The following is a 16247-nucleotide window of genomic DNA, read 5'->3' on the forward strand; positions in this document are numbered from 1 at the left end:
CCCAGTGAGTCACTAACAAGACCTGCAGCTTTAAAATCTCTTACATCAACTTGTCACAGGACTAGACGCCCCAGATTTATTTTATGTATTAAATAGATTTATTTTATGTATTAAAAGGGTGAGTTAAAACTTAAGCCGACAATATCTTACCTGCAGTAGATAATTCTGTTGGTCTCTACATTATTGTAAATCTAGAATGGGTTTTTTTTTAGGTTTTAAAAAATAAATCAGTTTATTTACATAATACATTTAATCTCTGGGCACTTTACAAAGTCAATTTGAATCATACAGACTGGTTAAATGGTTTTCTGTCTAAGGAAACGCAGCAGATTGCATGGAGTCATTGACTTGCGGCATTCACTCCTCCTGGATTCGCAGGTAACGACAGCGGACAGTCCCTTAAAACAACTTCTTTAAAACTTCAAATGGTTTGTCGCATTTGGATCGGGCTATTTATTCATATTCTTACGGAGAAACCTGTGATTATTTACACAGGATACCGAGGTTGGAGATGGTGCGCCACCAATAGCCTTCCTGCTAGAAACACATGCTAAGAACGGAACATATAAAGTGCTTGCAGTCAGATTTTCAGATAACAAATTAAGGCTGAGGAAAAGTCAACAAAAACAGCATTCACTCGAATCAATCATTTCAGCGCTACCCTACGTCATTAATAGATATTTACTCTAACACTTCACACGTTGCATTTTCCCCATATGTTTTACAAGGGATGCACATTGGTGGCGCATGGCATATTACCTCCATTTCTTGTGTAAATAGATACAGATTTATTTGTAAATAATTGCTAAATGAAAAAATGACGATGGGTTTGTAAAATGCCGTTTACATAAACCACCAAATTGTTTTAGATTGCTCTTGTTTAAGAGAGTTTGTCAGCTTCTGAGTCCAACTAACCTTGATTTATACTAAATGAACACACCAAGCGAATTATCTACTGCAGGTAAGATACTGACTGCTTATAGCCTTTAACAGAACCTCGGTTTAGAAAACCTGAACGGTCCCTTAAACTTCTGAGATCTGATGGGATGTAAAAAGAAGACCTGTTCAGCCATCAAAACGTGATGGCTGAACAGTGTTAAATTTACATAGTGTTACATTTACACAGAATACATTGAGTTAAGGCTTGTTTGTAGGTTTCTTATAGACTGGATATATAGTTTGCATGCATTTATAACAACTGACCTCTGTCCTACCTGAACACGCACAGCTTGTTCTCTGTTTATTCTTTTCAAAGTATCTACCTGGAACATGAAACAAAATAAGCCCTCCATTTTTACACATCTCGGTACACTGAAACTGTAGTAAAAACCCGCCCCCTCTTGGCCTCATCGTGGTTCCTTCCCTCACAGCCTCACAGTCCTCTTTCCCAAGCCTTAATGATGTAATTACAGGCCAAGACTTGTTGACTTTTTTATTGAAAGAAGAACCAACCTGAAACTGCCATCTAGTCCCCTGCCCCACTTTTTTTCCTGCCATTTAAGAGCCCCCCAGACTCTGAATGAGATTCATGCAGTGTCGCAACCGTCTGATTTCAGCTACAGTCTGAGTTCATACTGTGAGGCACGAGGTCCTCATTTACAATACAAATCAGGGTGGGAAAAGAGGAGAAATTTAGGACAAATGCAAACTGAGAGCTGCCTGACAACAGAGCCATTCACACACTGAAGCTACAAGGTGTAAGAATAAATGTACTAAATAAATATCATCTCGCTTTCTTGGTTCAATGCTAATTGATCCAGCACTGAAGAACATAAGTAAACAGTAGATAAAGAAATATTTATTCAGTTTACAACTGAAAACTGATCCGATTTTAGTTTCTTTATTTCTGTAATTCAGTTTTTTTTTTGCATGTATTCAAACAAATCTGATCACATTAAAAGCATTTGTTCAGATTCGGGTTCACAGTTAGTCTCCAACTACATTGGCTCTGAATGCATTTGAGGCTGCAAACATATTCATGCAGTAACACAGCATGCACGCAGTGTTTTATGTGGTCCGCAAAGTGCAGACTGGGTTTCTGGTGAAACAGGAAGCGAGCTTTTATCTCTGCTGCACAGAGCAACTTTTAGAAACAACTACTCAAAAACATTAAGCAGAATCATTTGTTTCAGACAAGAATACATATTTATATATGTATTAAAAAAACACAACAAATTAGGGAAGGTCAACAGAAAAGAGGAAGGAAACTACTAAACTTTCAAACTTTCCATTGAGCACAAAAGCCATCCTTCTACGTTACAAGGTGAGCAACATTTTGTTCTGGTGAATTTGGGATTTGGTGCATGAAGCAGTGCATGACTGACTTCATACATACAGGCCCACTGGAGGCAACGAGAGCTAAACAAAAGCTGCTTTTTGACGTTCACCTTGAGCAGAGCGTCCAGTCTGGACGGCAGCTACAGATTAAGATCAATTTGGTCTATAATTACTGATTAACACACCATGAAAAATAGATGTGGGTTTGGTCCAGGGGCTTGCAAAACCCTGTTCCCGCCCTTGCTTGAACACCCCTTATAAGGCAACAATTTGCTAAAGAAATGCAACAGGCAAGCATATCAGTTAAAGATCATTGCAACAGTTTCTGAAAACAACAGGAGCAAGAAGCCCAGGTTAAATAACTTATTTTTTTAATAAGATAATAAAAAGACGGGGGAAATGTCAACACAGTTTCAGTAAAACAGTGTAGGTTCAAAGTAAACCGCTTGGATAATGAAATGACAAATATCATTTCACTGTTTCCATGTTTGAGATGTGAAATAAAAGTGTGGGAAAAAACGAGAAGCTCTTCAGTTGAACTGGTATAACTTGTTAAAGCTCTCTTGAGAGACCTTTGACAGGACGAGGTGTGTTACCTGAAAATGCCGTAAAGTCATGGGTGTCAAATGAACTTCTTTTCTGTGTCTTTACTGGTGCAGTTACCACATATACACACACAGTTTAAATATAAGGATGAAAAGATACGTAAAACGATTTCTAAGGATCAGCTTCGAACATCGGAATCAAGACTATCAAACCAACCCATACGCTTATATATCAGAAATGTTCATAACTGACCTCAAAGACACTGGATTCGGATGACAGGATCCATTATAGCGATCGAACGAGTGCTGATCGCAGCGACCATTGAAAAAGCGAGGCAAAACCAGGCAACAAAAAAAAAAAAAAAAAAGGAGAATAATCCAAGAAGTATTTAGATGTGGAGAAAGACGGTCTAGAGCCGTGAAGCGGCCAGACCCACACCTCTTTCTCTCACTGACAAAACAAAAAAATTAGACAGGAGGGGGGGAAAAAAAACAAGACAATGCAATGGCTGCTGTCTGAAACAGGAAAAAAAAAAAAAAGCAGAAGTGTTGTGAAGCAACTTGTCCTCTCCCTATGAGTCACGCAGCACTATTGCTATTGGTAGAGAGGGCCTGAGGCACAGGGCCTTCACCTGGCCAATCAGCAAGGAGTATGCAAATGGTTTCAGGTGAGTTGCTCTTGATGGCGGGGATTGGATAAGGACCGAGTCGGGGGGGAGGGAAGAGCGGAGACGGCCGGCAGGGAGGCCACACCTAGAACGACCTGAAAGATGATCAACGGGTTCCTCCAGCAGAGGCAGAGGAGTGCTGTAGGTGCAGGGTAAACAGATGGAGAGGTATTCACTTGCTTTAGACTTTGACCAAACAATAAGGGCAAGGCAGAGAGATTAAAATCTGTATGACAGCTCAGAGGTAAAGTTCACATCTGCACTTCTGCCCTTAAAATACGAGGAATGCTTTCTGAGCCTGGTAAATGAATGTACTTGCTGACTGGTGGATGATTTGATCAATTCGCAGCGATCATTTTTATGTGGGCGATATGGTTAACCGCCGAGGGCTGCGTAGCTTAGGCGCGTCATAATTACTTAAAAAATAATGATCTATTTGTTAAAGCAAGTTCTGTTGCTTATTTGCATGTTTACTTGACATTTGACAGCTCAGTTGGATAACTCTACAATTAACTGATGCTCTTCAACACTACAATTTGAGCTCCAGGAAATCCTTTTTTTTTGTCTTTTGAACTTTTGTTTTTTTTTTTTTTTTTTTTTTTTTAAATGGTATATATTCAACAAAGATGCTGGAAAGCGTTCCTTAAAGATTTGCCCCCTTTGATTACATGATAGCTTCACACATTTCCTGCAGGTTTTTTCTGCTGAGGCATTTTAAAAGGACTCTGTTGTTAATAAGAGGCCAAAAGTGCATTAGTGGAAATATCTTCCACACCATGACAGCACTACCACCGCTTTGATCCATCAATATCAAGCAGAATAAATCCATATTTCTTGCCGTTTACACCAGATTCCTGCCGCTGAAGTTGAGACCCTTCAGATCAGGCAGCGTTTGTTCTAAATCTGTTACTGTCCAATTAAGGCGAGCCTGTGCAAAGTGTAGTCTAGCCTTAATTATCTTCTGCTGCTGTGGCCCTTCGGCTTCATGGTTCGAAGTCTTGCGTATTCAGAGACGGTATTTCATATGGCTTGCTTGCAAAAACGTTGATTTTTTTTCCCCCAGCTACTGTTGCCTTTCAATCATCTCAAACTGCTCTGCCTGACATCAACAGGACATTGTTGGCCGCACATTGCCCTTTTACTGGAAATATTCTGTTTTTGTATCATCCTGTGTGAACAAGAGAGATGACTGAGTATTAAATAGACTGCAGTAAATCAGCGGTTTCTAAAATACTCAGACCAGCCTTTCTGCCACTTTTTCAGCAACTTAAATCCTTTTTCTTTCTTCCTTTTAAGCTTCATTTTCACTTCTATAAGTCATATTCATCACGTCTTGATGCCTTAATGAGTGGCTACCACGTGATTGGCTGATCGCCTATTTGTATTAACCAGCAGCTGAACAGCTATACCCAACAACCAGCGGTTATATCTATTGAAACTGATTTTATAAAACACAACGGTAACTTCCAAGATATATTTTTCTGTTATTAATGTTTTTGATCATTTATGATGGAGAAATCCAATTCTTACAGAATGGTCTATGTCTGGGGAGTTGGTGTGTTTGGCTGCGAGAGGTTCAGAGAGGGTTCATGCAATAATAGAAATAAGTATCATAAAACAAGCTATGAAAAGATACAAAGAACTGAAACTTTTGACTGTGTTGGAGGAGGAGCAAGTTTGTCGCGACAGAGCCAAAACTGTCTCTCTTCCTCCTCTTCTTCATGTTTACAAAAAAAAAAAAAAAAACTTTCTTTGTGAACGGCTGTTAACGATTTGATCCATGACACATTCAAGATGTTATGAAAACATACAGAGAGCGTCATATATGTTATCAGAAGGGAACTAAATATTTTCTACCCACACAATGTTGAGTTAAAGTTAAAGCAGTGAATATAATGATACGAATCTATGACAAATGACACTAAAGCAAACAGGAAGTGGTGGTCTGTGGTGTGTTGAGCACTGAGTCTTCACATGGCATCCACAGACATTGTATATAGAGATATATATATATATATATATATATATATATATATATATATATATATATATATATATATATATATATATATATATATATATATATATATATATATATATATATATATATATATATATATGTGTGTGTGTGTGTGTGTGTGTGTAACGGAGCCAAAAGTCAAGTATTTACCACATCTCACAAAAGTGAGTACACCCCTCACATTTTTGTAATTATTATACTGTTTAATGGGACAACACTGAAGATATGGCACTTTGACACAAAGTATTCAGTGTACGGCTTGTATAACGTGTACATTTGCTGTGCTCTCAAAATAACTCGACGCACAGTTATTAATGTCTAAGCCGCTTAGTAAATGGCCCGTACATTTACTGCAGTAAATCAGCTGTTTCTAAAATACTCAGATTAGCCTTTCTGCCACTTTTTAAGCAGCGAATTTGTCCTCCATCTAGTGTACTACACTACAGTCCGTCATTCACACCCTGACGGCGTATCGCTACATTGTAGCCACAGCTGCCCTGGGCCAGACTGACAGAAGCGAGGCTGGCAGACAATCAGCACCGCCGGGCCTTTTGGTCACAACGAATGAGACGGAGGAAGCGGGGTTTGAACAGTACATGTTAGCATTCCTGCTTCCCTCAGTGAACCGTAGCTCCTCACAGCCGGGAGCCTTCATGCAGCCCAAAATGACACTCTTCCCACCACGCTTGACGGAAAGCAAGACCTCCCTGTCTTTGTGCTCCTCAACTAGTTGCCGTCACAAATGCATGACACCATCTGAACCAAATAAGTTTATCTTGGCCTCATCAGACCACAGGACACGGTTCCGGTAATTGATGAACTTAGCCTGATTGTCTGCAGCAAACTGTTTGCGGGCTTTCTTGTGCATCGTCTTTAGAAGAGGCTTCTTCTCTGGGACCAATCTGACGCAGTGTGAGGCGTACGGTCTGAACACCGACAGTCTGACAGCAATGCTAACGTCTGGACACGTGCCTCCGTGCTGCAGCTCAGTTTCAGGATGTTTGCGATCTTCTTAAAGCCTCGGCCATCTTTATGTCGAGCAACAATTATTTTATTCGGATCCTCAGAGAGGGCTTTGCCATGAGGAGCCATGTTGAACTTCCAGTGACCAGTATGAGTGAGTGAGAGCGATAAAGCAAAACTTAGCAGACAGATGCAGACTTTTAATGCTTTTAAATGTAAAAAAAAACAGTTTGTACAGTGAGAATGAAAGGTAATTAAACTGTAGATATTTTTCTAAGAGAAAGTGATCTGCAACAAAACACTGATAAATAAAGAGCGCATTTGATTCATACAGAAACCTAAACTATTAGAGGAACTACAAGGATGGCAGTTGAGGAATACGGGGTGCTTGAACTTTAAAAGAGCGGGTTAGAAGGAGGCTCTTTAGCTTATAGTACGTCTATTAACCAGAAATTATTTAAAAGTGTTGTATAGAAAAGGTTAATTCGTTCATACAAACCACAAATAATAGCAACAACTTGGCTGTTTTTATTGCTACGATCAAACAATCCTGACGCCAAAACATAATTGCAGAGAACATAAGTGTAGCCAAAATAGCACCAATAACACGACCATTTCATTAGAAATGTGCACATCATCATATTTAATAAGACAGTATTTCAGGACACATGCAGGAAAAAAAATATCTGTGAAACAATAGATCAGGAGCCGATTATTTTTTTAAAACAGTAACTTTATTCATTTACGGACTTCCTGAGCAGCATTGAAATGTGTGGAAAATTATTGAATTTGCCAATTTCTCTTAACTAGATAAGTAGGGGAAATAAAATACATAATGGAATATACCATGTGGATTTAAGTAGACTTTATTACCTTACCGTTCATTTGTTTGTATGTCTGTCCATCCATGTATATGCCCACTTACTCGCCCACCCACTCAATAGTTTATGTTTCTCCAGGTTTCATGTTACAATTCCAAACACCATTTAAATATAGAATGTAACAAAAATCAACAGGGGACCTTTGTATTCATACGTCAACAATTGGCTAAAAAAAAAAAACAGACAACTCTGAAAAAGAGAGAAAAGGGTTGAAAGTTGACAAAAAATGTAGGAACCCAGTATTTACAGAGCAAATAATGCCTTTATTTAATTAGTGAATGTTTTTTTTACACAGGTTATGACATCTATCAGTTATACTAAAAAATAAAAAGTAAGAATCAAGTGAAAAATCTGAAAACACAGAACATGCTGAAGAGAGAATATGAAACCAAATCTGGAGCCAACCTTCAAACTCCATAAGATGTGTGTGAACTAAGTGTTGCTGCATCTTTCTCTTCAAGACAAAAAAAGGAAAATGAGTCTAAAGTTTTATCTGCCACCAACTGACAATGCTTCCAGTCATCCTTTGTAATTCCAAACACAGACTCGCCCATTTGCACAACAAATCCCATTCGTGCTGAATGTTGGGGGTAGAAAGGCAATAAAAGTGAGTATGTTCAAATTGCTTTAGCCTCGAGACATGTCAGTGGGATAAAGTGAAATTAAACCTCTGTGTGATCACAAAAAGCCCGGCATCACACGCTGCATTTTTGTTCTTACTTTGTTCTCGCCGTGACAGAGTTTTAACCAGAGCAGACAAAGAGTGTGCCTTGATGTGTGATCAGCACCGAGACACGTGACTGTGCAGACTATCTGAGAGGACACACCTTTCCTTTGGTGCTAAAGAATGAAAACGGGGTCACTTGTTACTCTCATCTGCTCGCTGTGAACAACAGAGGCCATCAACAAAACAGAAGCATGCCTCAAAGCCCATCTCTGCTAAAACATGTCCCCAGTGACCCCAAACAGAAAAAACAAGCCGATAGCTAACTGCTTAGTCTTGTTAATCTGGTGTTGAATACAAATTAGAATGATCTTTGGGTGTCAAATTTAGATTTTGGCACCCAGAGATTGTGCGTAAGTACCTTTTAATTAAGCACTAGGGTATAGAAGGTAATTTTACAATGGCTAACAAAAGCATTGCTCCTTTTGCCCCATTACAACCATAAAATTCAGTGTATTTTATAGCGACTTTAACTGAAAGTCCAACATAAAGTAGTGCATGATTATGAAGTGGAAGCATGAGCAGAAAGGTTTGAATGCATTTGGATTTAGCTCCTCTTACTCCAGGGGTGTCAAACATACGGCCTGCGGGCCGGATCCGACCCGCCGAACAATTTAGTCCGGCCCTGTTTTTTTTTTTTTTTTTTTTTTTTCTCCCCAGTGTCCGGTCTGGCAATGTGGCAACAAGATGCCACAAAGAGCTCATCAGATTTGACTTTCACAAGTGGACAAGATAAAAGGAAGAGAATGATAAAACTATTATTGAAAAAAAACATGTACTTTGTTTAATTGAAAATATGCAGTTCCTATATTGTCCACGAGGGGCGCTGTGTTTTAATTAGCAGATTAAGCTTCAGGTGTGGAAAAATTCTAATCATTTCTTAATTTTTATCTGTTTGATGTATTTTGTCATGCAGGACAGTGCTTTTAAGTTCCAAAAAATGTGAATAAATGTTTTTCAACATTGTATAATCACTGTGGTCAGTTCTTATGCATAATGCACAAATAAATGTTTAACTGAGTAAAAGTATTGTTGAAATTGAAGTTGAAACTTTTCTTAAAAACGCTGAGGTTATTCATAATATATTGTGTAAAAGTGAAATTAACTTAATAAATCTGGCCTTTATGGAGTGTCAACTAGAAAAATGGTTTAAGTGAAGACTTTAAGAAGTGCAATTTAAAGTTTGCCACACGCCATATAGAGGACACGGCACACCTGTGGAAGAAGGTGGCCTATCATAAGCATCCAAAACTTTTGGCAACATGCGGAGAAAACTGCTGCAACAATGCACGTCACCCTAAACACACATCATCCACATGGTGAAACACGGTGGTGGCGGCGTCATGCTGTGAGGATGCTTCTCTTCAGCGGGGACAAGCAAGCTGGTCAGAGTTCATGGGAAGGTGGATGGAGCTAAACGCAGGAACAATGCCTATTAGATGCTGCGAACGACCGAAGACCCTGAGGATACAGTGGGTCCGACAATGGAGTGGTTTAGATCAAAGCATTTATTCAGGTAAGGCCCAGTCAAAGTCCACACCTAAGTCTAACTGAGACTCCGCTGCAAGATGTGAAAACAGCTGCACAGACAGGCTCTCAGTCCACCACAATAGACATTGAGCTTTTTTGAAAAGAATTAGGGTAAAAAAATTCTGTTTCAAGGTGTGCAAAGCACCCCCCGCGACCCCATGAGGGATAAAGCGGTTCGGAAAATGGATGGATGGATGGATGGTGTGCAAAGCAGGTAGAGACACACCCAAAACACAGCTGGAACTGCAGCGAAAAGGAGTCTACAGCATTTTGATTCAGGGATGCAAACAGGGTCCTCAAATTTCAGATTTTCATCCCTAAACAAGAATTATCTAACCCCCAGATGGTTGAGGCAGATGAGCGTTCCCACTGATCCTGGTTCTGCTGGAGGTTTTCCTCCCTGTTAAAGGGGAGTTTTCCTCTCCACTGTCGCTTCATGCATGCTCAGTATGAGGGATTGCTGCAAAGCCATGGACAATGCAGACGACTGTCCTCTGTGGCTCTACGCTGTTTCAGGAGGAGTGAATGCTGTTAGTCAAGACTTGATACAATCTGCTGGGTTTCCTTAGAGAGGAAACTTTTTTTAACCAATCTGTATAATTTGATTCAATTTGTCTTTCTAAAGTTCCTTGAGATGATGTGTTGTGAATTGGCGCTATATAAATAAAACTGAATTGAACTTCACACGTATGGATTATCACGCCAACCTTGATCTTTCGCACTGCATCCCAGTAAAGTAAAATTGAAGTTTGTAACTGTAACGTGAAGAAATCCGTATGTGAAAAGGTTTAAGGCACATAAATACTTCTGTAATGAACTGCAAGTCAGTAATCATCACGTGTAACAATTAGCATTTTCTTCTCAAATGTTTCAGGAGCTGATTGTGAGTCATTCTTAAACGAAGAACTCAATTAAACTAAATGTGTTCACTGTGTCTCTCACTTAAAACACTTGTTCCAGCAGACAGAGCCTTCAGACAAACCTCTCACCTACAATACAACGTGAACATTTAGCTCACAAGCTGAGACTTAACGGTGAAAACTACAACTCTCGCTGAAAGCTTTCAAGTGTCTGGAGAAGATCCTTGACGATGCGAGATAGAGCGAAGTTTGGAGGACACTAATGTTTTTTTTTTGTGCAGCTCAGAGGTCAGCTGATGGCTGCTGCTCAAATCAGAGCTGTGAAGATTTCTGCTGAGGCTTTTAGATGTCTGCCGGCGAGACAGAAGTGCATCACGCAGGAGACCCCAAATGAGGTCAAGAAGAGGGCAGCGAGATATTCTACTTCACACATAGGGTAAAAAATTACTGTAGCAGAAAACGCTTCAAGTATAGATTATAGAAAAAGACTGAAAGCAGCTGAGGTCAAACAGCAGCTAAGCAGCTGGTTGGGGGTCAGACGTTCTGTTGCAACAATCCTGTCTGTTCAGCAGGCCAACGGCTTGCGGTGCGACGCGGTTTATCATTCTACAGCAGTGACTGTGCTTACTTTAGCCGTGACCTGAGATGATTCAGTGTGCTGATGGAGCGGGACTGCAGATGTACAGACCTAACAAAGACGTGTGTGTGTGTGTGTGTGTGTGTGTGTGTGTGGGAGGAGCTGGAAAAAGACAACACATTCAGCATGCGGCCGCTCAGCCCCTCGCATGTGAATCATTCATTAGCGCCTTTGAGCAGAGAGCGATACATAGATCGCATGCCTCCTTCAGAGTTCGGTTTACCTGACCATCCTCATGCTAATATCCAATATGAATAATGTAGGCGCAAACAAATGACTTCCAGCAGATTTGCAAAGCCTCGTTAAGCTCTTGGACGTTTTCACATGTTACAACCACAAACCTGTTGTATTGTCTTGGGATTTTATGATAGACCTAAAAAGCAAAATGTGCATAACATAACTCTGAAAGGGGAAGGAAAATGGTTTGTGATATTTTTTTTTTTAATTTACAAGTAAGTCTTTTTGGTATATTAAAAACTAACATTTCTGTCCACAATCTGATTGAGCTTGAGCTACTTCTGCAAAGCAAAATGTCAAAGTTTCATCACAGATTCTCCATTGAATCTTTGTTGGAACTTTGACTAGGCCATTCTAACACACGAGTATGCTTTGGTCTTAACCGTTCCTTTGTAGCTATGGGTGTGTGTTTAGGGTCTTTACTGTTCTATGGCAAGGTGAGCATCCACCCCAGTCTCAAGTATCTTAACATAATTTCTTATTAAGTCTGCCCTCCATCTTTCTGTAGCTCTGATCAACTTCCATGTGTCTGCTGGAGAAAGGCATCCCCGAGCATAATACTTCCACCATGTTTCACTACGAGGACGGTGTGTTCAGAGCGATGTTCGATGTTAGTTTTCTGCTGAGTTTTGCCTCTCGGTCAAAAAAGTTCAGCTCTGGTTTCATGTGACCAGAACAGCATTGCTGTGTCCCCTATATGGCTCGTGGCAAACGTGAATTTCTACCCACAACACGGTTTCTTTGGTCTTCTATGAAGGCAAGATTTGTAGAGATTCTCACACCTGAGTTGTGGATCTTTCCAGCTCCTCCAGTGTAATTAGCTACCTTGTTAGCTTCTCTGATCAATGCTCCCTCTGGCTGGACCTTTCTGTTTAGGAGGGTTTCCATTCTATCAATGGAACTGAGCCATGGTAATATGTCCGGTGTTTTCATTGGTCTCCATGGTGCTTTAGTTTGTTCACTAATGTTCTCTAACGAACCTATGAGGTCTTAACAGAACAACTGGATTTACACTGAGGTTATATTACACAGAGGTGGACACTAGTTGGCTTACTTCTGAAGCCAACTGGCTGCATCATTTCTTGGTGAGTAGTAGAGTAAAGGGGATGGATCCTAAATTCCCATCCCTCTTTTCAGATTTCTTTTTTTGTTTAAAAAAAAAAAATTCCATTAATTAAATCATTTTACCTCCATTTCCACAATCATGCACTACTTTCTGTTGGTTTATTACATAGACTATCAATTAAATGCCTTGAGGTTTGTGGCTGTAACAGGACAAAATGTAGAGAGGTTTGAGTGCATGCATGAAAAATAAAGAGTCACTACAGTATTCAGCGTGGGTTCCAGCTGGTTGTGTGAAGAAACCCGAAGGACCATAAATATGCTTCAAAAGCCAACATGCTGTAGTTTTTATAAACAGGGAATAGATAGATGGGTAGCATTAGCGCCACTGCTGCTCTTCCACGTGCAGACAGAATCACATTAAAAATTAAAGACGGAGAGCAAGCCAAGAATCCACAACGTGAACATCTCACCTCTGAGGGCTGGTTAAGCTGCTGACAGTCAGCCGCGTCGCCGTGTTACGTCATTTACCTCAACAAGCTGTTTCTCTTTCAGGTATTATAAACAAAGCGTGTACATCTCGACCGTCTGTTTCTTGTCGATAGCTTTAACACCACAAAGCGTGTTAGCGCCAATGTGTGTCAGACAAAAGGCCATTTTTACACAGCAGCGCTTCAGCTCTGGCTCATTATTGCTCAAATGCCACGAGATCCTTAGAGTATCTGTTATTACCAGGGGCCTTGATTATAATATCCTGGCTCCGTGTGCTTAAATAATTCAGCAAGCCTGGGAACATCTCGTCACTCTGAAACAACCCACCCCCCCAAAAAAAGAAAGAACAAAACAGCTTTTTTCGGCAGATACATAAAAAAAAAAAATCTGCTAAACCTCATTATCAACTCTACCAGCTGTCTTAGGTCGTGCGGGTTGGTTACATTTGTTGGAAGTGAAAAGCGGACAGATCATGTGGCTTCTTCAGAGAAAGCTCAGTGTAAATCCTCGCTGAGCTGACTCATGAGAAGCCTTCATGATCCACTCACAACGGCCTCATTACCTTCGAGCAGACACGAAGAATAACAGCCTGAAATGTCATTATGTGCCCCCGAAGTTGCAGACAAAGACAGTTGCTATTTTCGTGATGAACTATTTTGTGCCTTGAACCAGCGGCAAGCTGCAACATTACAAACTCAGCCACTCCTTAACGAGATTACATGGGCATTAGCGATGCAGCAAAAACACGCGGCAGACCTGCGAGGGCCCACAGCGAGCCCCATAAATATATTGTAGTAATGCGGTTAACTGATCTCATGATGTCAGCATGCTGACAGAGCCAACGGTATCCAAACAAAGTCACCCTTCTAAGGACTGGCTGTGTGTACACGCCAAACATTCCTTGCTCTCAGCAGCTTTTTAGACGTTTCGGACCAGAAAGAGGAGGAGTCCTGCTTCCTGTAACTGGGTTACAATTTCTTATTAGAATGGAACAATGAGTGGTTATCTCATTTCTAAAAAAAAAAAAAAAATTAGACCCTCATTAGACCCTCATGAAGTCACAACCTTGAACAGGTGAGGTGAGGGACACTGGGCCTCTTATTTCAAACCCTGGTAAAAGCCTGCATCTTGGAATGTAATAAAAGTTTGTAGCCAAAGCACTTCTCTGTGGCACCATATCTCCTCAGGAATGCCTCAAAGAACGCGCCAAAGAGTCTGAAGCGCTTTCCCAGCTTCCACACTACCCAGATGCCAATTGAGTTCCATCTGATGGGATCTCTGGGTTGTACGTTTAATAAACACACAACTTTACATTTCAGGAGGGCCAGGAGATTATTTTTAGCAAGTGTCCAGGTGTCAGATGTTTAAGGACACCCTCCGGATGTTTCAATTCCACCCAATGGCAAGATAAAGCTCTTTTCTCTAAAAGGAGAATATACCGATATAAAAAGGAGCTTGGTTGGACAAGGATCTGCTGAGTTTAAGGGCTGACCCAATGCCATCTTCAAGAAACCTGTTTGAGATTATTCGAGCTTTGTGACGTGGGGGGAAAAAATCATTATAGTTACATAATAACAAAAAGCAATCTTGATTCTTGAATGATGACTAAGCTGTAATCAGACACAGCTCCATGATCAACAACACGCCAGTGTGTTGGTGCTCAAACAACACCGACTAGCAGAGGAATGGACTCCCCTAGATGCCTGAAGGTGTTGCTGCTGTATCTGTCCCCAAGACGTTAGCAGCAGGTCCTTACAGTTATGCAAGTTGTGAGGTGGAGCTCGATGCTCAACAGGATCGAGATCTGGGGATTTCGGCAACCCGGTCAACGATCCAAAGCTTGATGTAGTACTCCTCAAACTTTTGCTGGACCATGTCTAACTTGTGGAAAGGTGCAGGGAGAAGCCACTTCCATCTAACCTGACTCCGCCAGATGGATTTGCTCCGCATATCCATCTGGAAACCATCCGTTGAAGTAATTTTGGGAAGGGGCGAAAATACTGGTTAGCTGATTGGCCTATGTTGGTGATAGACAGGCCAAATAAACCAATCAGATCAACGAAGCATATGACGTACTAACAGTGACGACAAAAACACAACCACAAGCTCAGGAGAAGAGGAAAAACATCTTTTCCTCTGAGAAAAGCCTCCAGAGCAGTGTTTTGCTCTTCTTTCAGTGAAGAAATACTCTGTAATTTCGATAAAACTTGCTCGATAGCCACGCTAACGCTAGTTTCATCGGCTGAAATCGCCATGTTCTTTAGACTGAACTGTGGCGCTTCTCGTTGCGTCACACCTCAACCCGCCTCAAAGCCAACGCTGATTGGACGTTCGTTTGGTGAACTGCTCCAAATTTTCTTTAACGGAAAGTAGCCAGACTGATCTGCGAGTGAAACCTTGAAAGCTCGCGAGATTAAGATGGTCTCACGAGGCTAACTCCCATCAGGGAGTATCAATGAAAGGTTGCGCTTGGTCTGCAACATCACTCTGGTAGGTGATTTATGTGAAAGTATCATCCACATTGATGGCAGGAGCCAAGGTTCCTCACCAGAACCTAACACAAAGCATCACACTGCCTCGGTTGGCTTGATTCTTTCCCCTCAGTCCATCCTGGTAGCCTGTGTTCTCCAGGTAAGGAACAAAGCACTCCTTCCCGAGAGAAAAGAAAACCAAATTGATCAGACCAGGCCGCCTTTTTCTAATGCCTCAGGGTTCAGTTCTGATGCTCACAAACACCTTGTTAGCTCTTTCAGCAGTAGACAGGGTTCAGCACGGGTATCCTTACTGCTCTGCTGCCATTTAGCCCCCCTGTGCAACAAACCATGATGTGCTGCGTAGTCTGACATCTTTCTATTAGAAACCAGCATTATGTTCTTCAGCAGTCTGAGCCAGTAAAAGATAATTGCAGCCGTGAAGACTGTAAAACACACCCCTCTCCCACACACACCGCGCCTATACGTGCAACTCGCCCACTGCCTTTAGGGTTAGAGGACAGGGGGGAGGCGCATTTACCGGGGGAACGTGTTTTCTGGTGGCTGTGGTTGTAGTATACGACCCTTCTCGTTTGAGCCACAGAAGCTCCTCTGATGAACCTTTATGCTCCAAAACGTACAACTTCATTGCTCGTTCGCTACGCTAGTTGCATGTGATTGATACTGACTTCAGCAAACCCAGAACAACCCAAAATAGCTGCAGTTCTAAAAATGCTCTGACCCACTTGTCTAGCCATCACAAGTCAGACCTTTTCAAATTCTTATGCTTGACCACTTTCTTCGCCTTCTAACTCATCGACTTTTTGGGTAAAATGTTCACCTATATGCTATATTTCCACCCATTAAACGGGGCAAATAA

General features: G+C 41.1%; 1 protein-coding gene across 4 annotated transcripts in view; it reads right to left on the reverse strand.

Moving 5' to 3' along the window:
- The window catches only part of elf1 (E74-like ETS transcription factor 1), a 64041-nt gene that overhangs the window by 42235 nt on the left and 5559 nt on the right, over positions 1 to 16247 (reverse strand). Inside the window, exon 1 of one of the 4 annotated variants that reach the window (XM_012861801.3) lies at positions 3076 to 3349. The exons of 2 other annotated variants lie outside the window; for them this stretch is intronic. The gene's annotated coding sequence lies outside the window, so the exon portion shown is untranslated. Of the gene's footprint in view, positions 1 to 3075; positions 3350 to 16247 lie in introns of those variants that run through there. One more of the 4 variants, XM_036127233.1, reaches the window with a different exon arrangement.

The sequence above is a fragment of the Fundulus heteroclitus genome, chromosome 23, assembly GCF_011125445.2.
Source record: "Fundulus heteroclitus isolate FHET01 chromosome 23, MU-UCD_Fhet_4.1, whole genome shotgun sequence".
Lineage (NCBI taxonomy): Eukaryota > Metazoa > Chordata > Actinopteri > Cyprinodontiformes > Fundulidae > Fundulus > Fundulus heteroclitus.